The sequence below is a fragment of the Notolabrus celidotus genome, chromosome 4, assembly GCF_009762535.1.
Source record: "Notolabrus celidotus isolate fNotCel1 chromosome 4, fNotCel1.pri, whole genome shotgun sequence".
Classification (NCBI taxonomy): Eukaryota; Metazoa; Chordata; class Actinopteri; order Labriformes; family Labridae; genus Notolabrus; species Notolabrus celidotus.
This window is the reverse complement of record NC_048275.1, coordinates 21133828-21146867: the sequence shown is the minus strand read 5'-3', so window position 1 is coordinate 21146867 and position 13040 is coordinate 21133828. Positions and strand designations below refer to the sequence as shown.

Here is a 13040-nt window from a genome sequence, read left to right as displayed (position 1 = left end):
CTTCACACAGCCAACATACAACTTTATCTCCATTTTCTGGATCAAAATACGGTCAAACCATGCTGCGCTACACATGCCATCTGTCATCTGTGTTTGTTTTAATCTGGGTGGAAGGGCATTACAGCATTGTGGCCATAGCCATTAACTGAAACTTCAACCCCACTAGTGGCAGGTGGCTACACTACAGTATAGATGCAACTAATGACCGTCATTTTGGAACGCACACAATAAAGGGCATTAAAGAGAACTCCTAGACTAGCCGACCTGGACGCATCCTAGCCAAGGAGTTCTCTTTAATGTCCTCAGGACGGCGCTATCTCGCTTCTCACAGAAAACAAACAGATACGCAAATTATTTTATTCCTTCTGCCATCAGACTTCTGAATGCTTATAGCAGTTTTTTAACTGTTTGTTATAGATTGTCTGTGAAATTGTGAAGTTGTGTATTTATATGGTGTTATTTAGTTTATTCGTGGCTACTGTGTTTTTTCATCCATTCTTTCAGTCTAACTTTGTTTTTATTTCATTCTCTCTTTCAGTCTTCTTTCTTTTTTTCTTTTTTTCTCTCATTCAGTCTTTCTTCCCTTTTTCAGTCTTTTTCATCTGTTCCTTTCTTTTCCCCTCTGTCTTTCTTTATTTTTTCATTCAATCTTTTCCTCTCTTTCTGTGTTTCTTTTTTTCTTGCAGCCTTTTCTTTCTTCTTCTTCTTTCTTTCTTTCTTTCTTTCTTTCTTTCTGTCTTTCTTTCTTTCTTTCTTTTATTTTATTTTCTTGCAGTTGTTCCCCATGAATTTCAGGACTTCTTTTCGTCTTGATTTCTTTAAGTTGTTTTATTCTATTTTAACATTCTTTTACTCTTTATGACAAGCCCCATCTTGCACTGATGTTGTCACTGACATGTTGACAGTTGAGGGTTGTTTGTCTGTTTGTTAGTGTTTGTGTTGTTTATCAACAACCTGGTACACTGCAAATCAAATTGCCCTCTGGGATTAATAAAGTTCTCTGAATCTGAATTTGATAAAAACATGGATAAGTTGTTTCACCAATTAATGGTTCTGGGCCAAATGCCATTGAATGTTGACATTCAATCGTTTAGTTGACTTAACATGCACATCCCTGTAATAAGCATTTTTGAAGATGCTTTCATCCTCTGATGAGGACAGATTTCATAATGCCTGCATTTAGAATTTACAAATCTGCAAATAATGCTGGCAAACTTAAGACTTGTTACTTAGTAAATTACAATAAAAACTCTTTGTGGACTCATACCACTGACTGCAGTGAAATGGCTCTGTGTAATTTACCATCTACTGTTGAACTGATACAGAAACGATAAACTGGCACTCCTTTAGAGGGATGGAATGGACCAAGAATCAAAAGCGTTTAAGCTGCAGATGTAAACGCTGCATGGAGAGGAGGTCTGGCTGGAAGTCTTTTAACACTTACCAATGGCTACACAAGCTGGCATCCGCTCCCAGAGGCATTTATACTCGTCAGAGGATGATAGAAAATAATCGCTGATGGGCTTGGGTGTGCAGTAACAAGTTATATCAATTATACTTAGCCCTTTTTCTCTCTCAGTTTGCACTTTAAATCCTTTCTTTCTTCTGTAGGTGTGTAAGCAAACATTACATGTAAAAAGAGGACAAATTGAACGTGCATTCAGAGATCAGCGTATTACATTTTTTTCTTTTCTGCTATACTGGACTGATTTTGATAGGGCACTGCCACCACATCGGTCTAATGCAAATTCACCAAGTGCTGGCCTTGGAAAACAGTGTTCTTCATATTAACACCAAAAGACTCTGATGGATTCAGGGACGGTATGGAAATGAGGCTGAGGCCATCACCTAGTAGTTTAAGAAACTCTGTGTTATGTACTAATCTCATGACACAGCTTAACACCTCAACAGAAATATTGTCATGCTTTAGTAAAGCAAGATCTCAAGTCAGGACATCTTATCACCCCCCCTACTCTATAAAAAGCCTTAAATGCTGCTTTGTTGAAGTGACCCTTGACCTCAACTGGATTCATCTAAATAAAAAACTGAGGACATTTTTTAATAAAGGTATAAAATCTTCTCTGTTTTTCTATCACTTGTATCTCCCCCTTTTTCCTCTTCTCCTTCAGCTCCTGGAGTATCATCCACATTCTTAAGATGAAGGTCAAGGTAGATTTTATTGTCCCAAAGGGAAATTACTTCTGCAGAGAGGTTCTAGGAAATACTGTCTTCTTATGGAAACTATTAATATTTCTTAAAGGCACAAGCTTAAGTCAATACTGAACAAAGGCAAAAGGAAATATACACACTTCATCTTTTCAGACAGGGGCATTCAGTTAACTCTTTATAGTTCATCATACTCAGAGGATGATTGGTGGTTATTCTTTTAACCTTTCTTATGTTAAATACTACAACTTCAAAATTCTGAGTTGATGATGTTAATTCGCTGTTTTGCAATTACAGGAAAAAGCTGTTATTCTGTATTGAAAGAACAGAAACTTGAATGATCAAAATAATAAAAATCAGTTTGACTGAAAGGAAAAATCAAAAAAAAAAAAAAGTCATACTAAGAGGTTACGACTGAAGAGAAAACAAGAAACCAAAATTACATCTGAAATGTACACACAACATCAACATGCAACTACTCCACCAGACATCGTCTTGCATGAATTGATTTACTCTGTTTTCAAAGTATGTACTGACTGACTTAATGTGGTTCTTTTATAAGACTTTTCAAACTGTCAAGGATTCTTCTACCGTCTGAACTGTGAACTCATTTCAGCGCTTTGACAGTCATAGGTACAGAATGTGGCCAAACCTATTAATAGCAAGACAGTTAATTAGATTCAAAGATTAATTAAGGGCCTATCTTATCTATCAAAGGGCTAAAGATAACTATCTAATTAACAATCTGAGTGAAGAGCAGCGGCAAAGTTTATCAAACAAAGAACTCTGTGGTTAGATATAGGAGTTAAGATATAGGAGTTATCTTCAACCATCGTCTATTGTTCTCTCATCCCTCACTTTCACCCAACCTCTTGTTCTCCTTTACTTCCCTCTTTTTCCCTCATACACACTCTGCCCCCCCTGTCCCCCTTCACCCTGATGTTTATTGATTGCCAGAGTTCATACAAGAGCATCACTTAATGTGCTTGCTTTCATGTCCTGCCTTTGTTGCTGGGGCCGCAGCACACGATATTGCAAATTGATCCGTCTCTCCTCGCCACCCTTTGTGTAGTGAACTACTATTACATTAGCCCGCTCTCTCCGATTCATGCCCCCTACCCCTTTCCTTTTCCTCCCCCCTTCTTTTTGCTTATTCTGTCTCTTTCTTGTTGCTCTGAGGACGGCATCGGCATGGCTAAACACCGGCCTGAGAGCTGATTAGCGGAGCCACACGCCTGACTGGCTGCATTGATGAGCTCCTTGAGGTTTGATGATGTAGCCAATAAACGGACACTTTTGATTATCTGACCCCTGACCTTTTGCTGTAACAACAAAAACCCGCCCTAACCCGCCTCTCCTCCTCTTGCTCCTCATCATCTCCTTCACGCCTCCTTTTCTCCATTGTCCTTCTCAGGTGACGACTTGAAAATGAGGTCATGCTTGTGTGAACACAAAAAAGGGCACACATCTTCAAGGGCGATCTCGGAACCCAGTGCCTCTGGGAACAATGGCCAACTTGTCGGGGACTCTGTTGTAACCAGCAGTTAGCGATGAATGACTTTCAGCCAATTCTTTTTCTGTACCCATTGTCTAAAGTCCAATTAAAAACTTTAGAAGCAACCATGTGTGCAGATGAAAAGCAAAGCCAGGTACGTCTGCAAAAACTAAAACATCATAGTCTCTTAGCTCTTTATATCCTGAATAGTGCCCTTCATTCGTATCGAGTGAGCCTCAGTTTCACTGTAAATATTAAATTCAACAGAGGCTTCAATCTGACTTAGTTCAGCAGCATGAGCCTGAAAAAAACAAACACATTTTCTTGTTATGTACTTCAAATAAATAGGTCTCAAATTTAGTGAAATGACAACATCATGGTGCAGATAAATAATAAGTAAAAATGCAAGCTTTGTCAGGTGTGTTCTCCAGAGGAAATCATAAAAGCTTTTAATGTGCGTGTTTGTTGAATGGAGATTGGATTGATCATTTCCAAAGCATTCTAATAAGTCTGGAAATGATTGATCACTTAAGTTTGTCCCTCAAGTTGAAATTCTTGATTCGGGGGTTAACACACAGATTTCTGTTAGTAGGAATAAATTAATGGCTTCTGATTTATGAATGGTTAATACCATGGAAACCAACTGAAACCAGATAATTTCTTTAACTAAACTACAGGCCCCTTCTACGTTCTACATTAGATTACCTTAAGGGTAGCTCATCTTGGAAATGATTCATTGTATTTCCCTGATTACATTGGCTATAAAATTCCAAACATCAAAAATAATTAAGAGAGAAATTATTCAAATCCCCTGTGTTTCATTGCTGCACAGGAAGGTTGTACGCCACACATCTATAAAAAAGTTTTTTCACACAGTTTTGAGAGTGAAATCTCTTGGACGGTAAACTTCTTTGCAACTTGTGCTAACCTGTCCCTTTAGGCATTGGAAGTGAGTGGACTCCAAGACGCAAGACAGGCATTCAATAACAATCTTTTCTTCCACTTCTCTCGCTCCTGCCCTGGACAACTTGGCAGGAACTTGGAACGAAGACGAAAAACGTCGGCTCTCTTAGACGCCCCTGCAGTCTGACTTCCACTTCCTCCTGAACCAATCAACAGTGATTCCTGAAGTCTGCATCCCTGACAATGTAATTGCCTGGTGGAGTCTTCTCCCTTCAGCTTAAGGCAGAGGAGCCTGTAATTAAGATTGGATGCGCAAGGACCACCACCACCATTACCATTACCACCTTTCAAAACACACGTACAGACTCCAGGATTCTCCCAAAGCTGCTGTTGTCATGGCGAGAAGACATGAGAGCACAGGGGGTTTTGTTGCAGAAGTCGAGGCTGCACAGGGGGTTGTTTTCAACTGTGTGTTAACGGAATGGGGGGGTCTGAAATGAGAGCAATAAGGGGCTGGGGGACTGCGGCACAATCATCTTGATTTCTTGTGCTGAACGATTACATGCCACGCTAATTGCTAGCAGAGGGATCTTTAATAAATATTTCATTCGGTGCAGCATCATTACTGCCTAATGTCGTTATTAATCTCCGCCGGTAATTTCCACTCAGGAGAACCGTCTTTGTGAGGGGGAAAGCAGTGTTTTTTCCACCCACAAGGAGGGGAAGAGAGTGGGAAAGATGGGGAGAGAAGGGAGAATTAGGTAGGGATGCTGAAGAAAAACCATTAAAGTTATGGGGGGAAAAGGAGGAAGAGAAATGAATGAACCATGCAGAAAAAGTAAGAAAGAGCTGTAAAAGGGGACAAAGAGAGAGTAAGGTAAACGATAAAAGAAAACAAGAATGAGAAAGAAGAAGAGAGAGTGGGAGGTTATAGCTGAACAGCACTGGATGGGTAATGCAGGCGCTAGCATGACTGCAAATAATGTTACGGACACATGTCATTTCCTGAGAGACCTTTCCATCAGTGAGATCATGGCTACTAATTTGATTTGTTCATGGGGCGGGGGCTGGTATAACTGCCCTGTAGAAAAGGGTTTACTTAGGATAAAATGGCCACAGCTGACAGTCATGACTCAAGCAGTGTCAGAGGTGTGGATCAATCAAGCCTGACAATTGACCGACAGGAATATTTCATCTTACCATTCATTGCTCTATTTTTTGCTTGGCAGGAGAAAAGGCACAAAGGAGTTAGTAGATTTCATGAACTACATACCATGATGTCAAAACATTGCCTGCTTATGGTGTACTACTACTTTAGCAGTTGACCCAGATCTGCTCTAATAATGATGATCATGAGTAAGAGAAGTTTGAATAAATAATTTTCATCATTTATAAGCCATACTGTAGATGATTTTAGAAATACTACAACTAATAACTAGGAGCACTAGTTGGCGGTTACAGTGCCTCTCCATGTGTAGAGGCTACAGTCTTTGCAGCAGTTGCTGGTTTGGCTCCTGGCCTCCACCCTTTGCTGCATGTCCTCCCCCAATCTCTACTATTTCCTGTCCCTCTTCAGCTGCCCTATCCAATGGAGGCACACCACTGTGACTAAACTGAAAAAAGGTACACCCAATCCATGAGATTACAGTTTCTGTGTATGCAGTTATAATTTCCAGTGTCAATAATCATTAATAGAAATAATTAATTGGAAAAATCCTTATACCTTTTCCATATCCATTCTTCTTATGCATTATTGTATCTAAATAAGGGCCACCAGATCTGCACAGAATATTTCTTTTGAAATGACAGATAATGTCAGATAATGAGCAGATAAATTCAGCAGAACTCCTCTTAACCATTAATGTTGTGAGATGATAGCCACGATGCACAAAGTTTTGCTTACACAACTAAATTGATCTTGCAAAAGGAAGCACCAACAGTGCAAAATGTCAAATAAGCTTTTAAGAGTCAACATACTGCAATATAGACTTGGTTATTTGCAGACCAACAGACAACTGTGCATAGTTCATATCATGTTGTGCAAGCCACTTCATCCTTCATGCAGTTTAAGACATTAAGAAGGCGTGAAAATGGCAGCAAGCTAAGCCTTGGGCGAATAGCAAATAGCATTAGCCACCAAGCACACATTGCATTTTGCTCATTCCAATATCTATGTGTGCCTGAAGCCTGCAGCTATGCTAGCTAACTGCTATCAGACGGGCTTATTCACAGACATTTTCCACAGCTCGGGTGCTTTTTAGGGGAAATTCAATCTTTGGTAATAAGTGAATTTGAGATGGAGCGTAAGCACAAACTAAAAAGCAAATCCAAATCCATGTCGGTTTTATCTAACATTGTATTTCATGGCCCTCTTCCAAACTCTTGAGAATAGGTTATGAATGATTACCAGAAAAATGATTATATGCTTTGCATGATGTTTCAATAACATATCCATCATATAGTGCCATAGAGAATGACAGCAGAGTTGGAATGGGATGGAAGGATGGAAGGATGGCTTGAAAGAAGAAGAGAGTGATTTATTGGCTTACAATAAAAAAAAGGAGAAAAAAAGACCTCAGCTAAACCATCCATCCAGTCGGTACTTACGCACTCTCTTCTTCACTCTGCTTCCATTTTCTCTCCCTCACACACTTCACATGCACACACGCACGCACACACACACCAGAGCCACACAAGTGATGGCATTGCCCCCAAAGAAAATAGAGTTGTGTGTACCATCCAATTATCTGTCAGGGGTGAATAATGGCCCCAATAATATATTCACATAGCCGTTGCCGATCAATTTTTAATCAAGCTGAGAAATATGGAGGAAGTGAAGCTAAAATGACCCACCAGGATCTCTCCCATAATGCCTCAGCAGAGGAGTCCCTAATTTTGCACCAATCAAATTACCTACTCCCCAGACCCCCTCCCCAACCCCCCCACCCCAAGCTCCCACAAGCTGCTGTCATCCTAGGAGCAGTCCCAGTGTGGGGCAGAATAATAGCTACAACTGGCTTGGTCTTTTATAAGGTCATAGGTCAGGGGGCAGAGACCTTATTGGAGAATTTCCAGTGATTAAAAACTGATAAGCTGATACTTGCTATGGAACATGTTTAAATTGGCACACAATGAGGTAGCAAGACCGCATATTTGCTTTGCTATTTATTTTGTTTTATGTCAAGAGCCTTCATGTCTCATTTGTTTGTTTGTTTTAAACATGTCTTAAATGGGATGGAAATATTATTCAACCTAAATGTTAGAGGGAAGACTATTGAGCACACATAACAAGGAGGCTAGTTCATTTATCAATTATTCACCCATTCTTAAAGACAAACAGTTAAAACGGATTTATTATATACTGTATATTTAAACTGGATTGCTTGTTGTTTGTTTTGTTTTTGTTTTTTTACCATTTAGTCGCACTGCAAAAAACTGTTACAACAATATAACTTGACCTCTTGTGAGCAGATATTGCAAAATGGTGACAAATTGTTGTCATTTGAATTAAAGCAACAGTAGCATTACATTTAAGTTACCTGTACTGGCAACATTTGAAAGCAAGTCAAACATCACTCTCCTCTTTTATTCTAGCTTTTACCGTTACGCTTTGCTCCCTCTGTCAGTCAACTGTAGGAATCATAGTAAGGGTACAGTATGTTTTAGGATTTAAAAAATGCTAAATGAAGACTTCCTGGATCTCAGGCATATCCAAATGTTGGGTGATAATTTCCTCTGGGCTCATCACTCCAACATTTCAATTACATTTTCTACTCCTAATGAATAAACTATCTATTGTTGTTGATATGTGCTGATCAGTAGTTATGCACACACTAACACACTCAACTATACGCATCAGGTATAACATTTTGGAGATGGATCGTGTAATATTTTTTAAAAAGCATCTCTGAATGTCCTGCAAGCTTGTGTTCCATGCATTTCATTGATGTTAAAGCTAGGGTTGGTAGTCTCGGAAAACTAGCATGAATTTGAATGTAGCATTTCCTCATCACTCTGTCTAACCCCTCCCCCCTTCCCCTCGGAGCTCCTCCAAAACAAGCCCCGTGGTGAGAGCTTTTTAGACTCTGATCCGGACTACAGTCCTGAGCAAAGCACCTCATCGGGTCAGAGGGGACAGGCCCGAGGTCGAGCGAGAGGGGCAGTCAGTAGAGTCAGGGGACGCAGAGGCAGGGGACGGGGACGGGGACTCAGAGTACACGCCGGGGAAATGTACTCGCAGGAGGCGGGCAGAACGGCAGGACGGGATTTGAATGGTTTAAAATTTTGGCACCCAAAAAACGGTGATTGGTTGGTGTTTTCCCAGGTTTACTCCGGCTGTAGATAGCAACTTTTCTTCGCTCTTTTTTAAGAACACATTATGTATTGATTGCCATCGGGACATGAAGATCATTTTAACCAGTATAACAAAAAGTGTATCTAAATCTGATTACCAACCCCAGCTTTAATTTAACTAAAATCAAATCACCTCCATACCTGCCTAACTGCAGCTGATATAAATTATTGTATGCTTGATGAAAACCATGGTACACTGTTTAACCATGAACATATATTCGTGGTATGCTGTTCATGCCATCTAACGCACACTCCCTTTACTGCCTATACACAACACTCATGCACATATTTTTATAAGTGTATGCTGGCAAACACACACACACACACACACACACAAACACACAAACAAACAAACACTCACAATTAAATTCCTGCCTGTGCACTTTGAGAGTGACTTCAACCCTATAGAGCAGAGCCCAGTGCGCCTGAGATGGGTCACGTACCTCTTTGCAGCGCTGGGGCAATCTGCAATGAAAGCTTTCCCATTTGTAATAAACTGCAGCCTCTCAGAAGAGCAATCCTTGGGAGAATCCAGCATGCTCTCTCCTCACTATAACAACCACGTCTGTAAAACAAATGAGTGGGGAGGTAATTGCAGACAAACAAAAATTACATTTCCAATAAAGGTTCTTGTCTCTTTGGGCTCCCAGAAGCCCCCAGCTCTCCTCAACTGTTTAACAGCCTTAATATACCCTCTCATCAGGCTTCCTGTTGAGAATCCGCCTGAGAGAGGTTATCACAGCACAAACAGAGCTCATCTAATGTGAACAGGTTGAGGCTTTAGTGGTTGAAGTGTTTTAGGCAATTAAAAGGGGAAAGTAATGGTGGGATAGATGGATGAGAGCATTAGACTAAACACTAAAAGTTTACATGGCTGTACTTTACACTTGAACACATTCATGGCACTATGGTAAAAAGTCTCATAACAAGAAGTAGCTATGGGAAAATGACTATGAAAGAAAGCTACAATAAACAGTCTTAAAGGGCACATAGTAAAAATCACAGTTATTTGATTTAACCAGGTTAAATTTTTTAGTGCTGAGCTGAAACCTCAAGTCATTTTGACAATTAGATGGGCAAAAGAAATTAAACACAGACTGTTAAAGTAAATCATAAATCATTTTAAGCCTTTTTTTAAACAAATAGGTTTTGCAGGTTAAAACCTCTAAAGCTTCATTATTGTCATTTAGGAATCTAAATAAGAGGCTTTTGTTTTTGGATGGTTTATTGACCAGAAGAGCAGGATGGCTGATGGCCAATATATAGTGCCGATATCACATTGTTGTTGTTGTTTCTTTGCATTTGATAAAATCCAGTTATTTATTAGTAGAAACATCCATTATTCCATGCACATTATAATCAAATGTATATGGTTATCTTTTCCAGTAACGTGTTGGATTGGATTTTAAGATGGATTTAATTAATGAAATAGAAAATACATTGGGTTATGGTACAGATTTCAAACGTTACTTGTATTTATGTTAGAAGCAATACTAAACTGTGTCATTCTATACACCAGGGCTATTCAATTAAATATTTGGTCAAGCCGGATTTTCAGACTAAGGACATGAGCTGGGCCGGACATTTTTAGCAGACAGTGAGCAAAGTTAACCATTTAAAAGACAAACAAATAGATAAGATAACAAACGCACTGGATGTTTATGAACGTGTTGCCACATCCAAAAGGGCATAAACACAATAAAAGAGCAGTACTTAAACTAAACCTATACTGAAATAATGCCTCTTTAAATTTTACATTTCAAACACCTATCTTCAACAAATTTTGGTAAATACAAGCACATGTTAAGGTGCCTATGAACAAAAAAAAACAAAGTGCAGATTAGGAACACCATCTTTTGTTTTGGTCACATCTGAAAGTGCATAAATTGATTTTTGTAAGAACATGTCAGCGTTAGTAAAAGATGTTTTTCTTTCCGGACCCAAGTCACAATCACTCAGCAGTTGCTTTCGGGCCGCATGAGGCCCGCGGGCTGCCAATTGAATAGGGCTGCCATACACCGTAATAATAATAATAATAATAATAATAATAATAATAACTTTATTTATATAGCACCTTTAAAAACAAATGTTTACTAAGTGCTTTGACAAACAAAGCGTAGTTCAATAGCAGAGTAAACAAATTGACAGACAGGGAGCAGAAAATTTGATCAATGCAAAACAAAATGGAACGCAGGAGGTTAAAGGGAATACACGTCAATTAAACAGTATGGAGTGGTGTGACAATGGACCAGTAAATCATTGTTGAGAGGTTTTTCAGGGTAAACAGATAAAAATAAATACATAAATACAAATAAAATGGAGAAGTAAATAAAAGCATTAAAAGGGCAATAAAAGAGGTTTTCAGAGTAAAAGGACGACAAATAACAGCATCTATAGTAAACATTAGCCAATAACTGTTATATATTTAATATGCTTGCACTTATGATGGGAAAAACATGTTATGGTTTAGGAGTATGTAAACATTGTTCGACAGCAGCCAAACTGAAGGATGCCGGCAGTGTCTGCAGACATCCTTAGTTTATTGTTTTAATCAGCCTTGTCAGCGCAGGTATTGTCCTATGCCAATTACTTCAAAAATCGGTCCAATTAATCTGCCCAACTGATTCATTGGTCTTTCTTTATCAACTATGGCCGCCATATTGGAAATACTGACTCAACCCAACTTTCGGTTAACCTAACATGAGGCAAATAGGTGGAGCTGAGGCGGTGGTTAGTGTTAGGGTTGTGGCTGTTAGCCTCCTGGCTCACAATTACGATGGGCTTGCCTGTCAGTTAAATTAGCCTTATGAGAATACATTTCAAGAACAGAACTTCTTCACTGCCGATACTACAAACTGTCGCTATAAGAGCGTTAGTTTTCTTACTGTTGAGTATAGTATCAGATTTGCATCAAAATGCGATACATAGAACATAGCTACCATGCCTTGGCATACATACTTAAGCCCTATACACTTATACAAACATATCTGTGCACAATACCACAGAGAGACAATCACAAAAGGTAACTGACAGGTCATGACACACTCACAAACACACGCACACATACACAAGCATAGTAAGAATTCCACTGAGTGCAGCAGCAGCGAGATGAAATCAGGGTGTTTATCTGATGGTGAACCTGACATTAGGCCAAACTAAAGGTCCCTGCTCGGCTTCCTCTTATCAAACAGTGAACTCTGCAGCCCGGCCCCCTTACAAGGGGGAAATTGATTACAGCCCCGGGGCAGAGCAGCAGTTAAGTCCACAGCGCTCTTCCTTCCATTATGAGTCTACGAGTCGAGTGGGCGGAGGTGGCTATTAGCTACAGGTTTTTGATCAGATGCTCAGATATGATTTGATCTAGTAACAGTGATGGGTTGAATGAGAGGTGGTGTAATGCGAGCTCAGATGCAGGGTTAAGGGTTCATGTGACCTCAGTGGTTACTAAACAGCCGTGGTCAGAGCTTTTAACAGGAGGTCTCTGGGGTTAGTATTGGTTGACCTATTCTACTTTAAATGGATGTTCTGACTGTCCAGTAGTTATTTAAACAACCTTTTAAAGAGCATTTCATAGAGTGTGCAAGCTGTGGTCTGTTGTTTAACTGTGTCTGTATGCATGCATAGACACTAGACAGTATGTTTGTGTGCACATCCGCCTTAGTTACACACTGTTATATTATTCTTTGTGTGTGTAGATGGTGGAGGGAAGATAACAGTGAGAAAGTGTGCAAGAGAAGCCAAGATTTAATAGTTTTAGGGCATTCCTGTCAGACTACTGTATGATTGCAGGTCCTCTGTGGCTTCCTGCAAACTTTAATGCCAAGAAGGGTTTGTTGTAAACACTCAGAGGAGACAAAGATGGGAAAAGTCCCTGAGATGTTTAACTGACTAATTCCTCTGCCTTTTTTCTTTCCTCTGTGCTCACCTCCTTCTTTGCTTTCCTCTATCGTTCCACTGTGGATCACAGAAGAAACTAGGAATCAAGGATTTGCAAAGCAAACACGCCCTTTTTCTATCATCACAAAACAACAAAAGAAAATGTGTGTGTCTGTGTGCTACAGACAGACAGGCATGCAAGCTCACACACACATAAATACACACTGTATAACTCCACCTCACAAAC

At 39.6% G+C, this 13040-nt stretch overlaps 1 long non-coding RNA gene across 2 annotated transcripts in view; it reads right to left on the bottom strand.

Moving 5' to 3' along the window:
• The window catches only part of LOC117811914, a 52462-nt gene that overhangs the window by 13368 nt on the left and 26054 nt on the right, over positions 1 to 13040 (bottom strand). For both annotated transcript variants that reach the window (XR_004631084.1, XR_004631083.1), the window contains one exon: positions 9361 to 9482. This is a non-coding gene — a long non-coding RNA (uncharacterized LOC117811914). The remainder of the gene's footprint in view (positions 1 to 9360; positions 9483 to 13040) is intronic.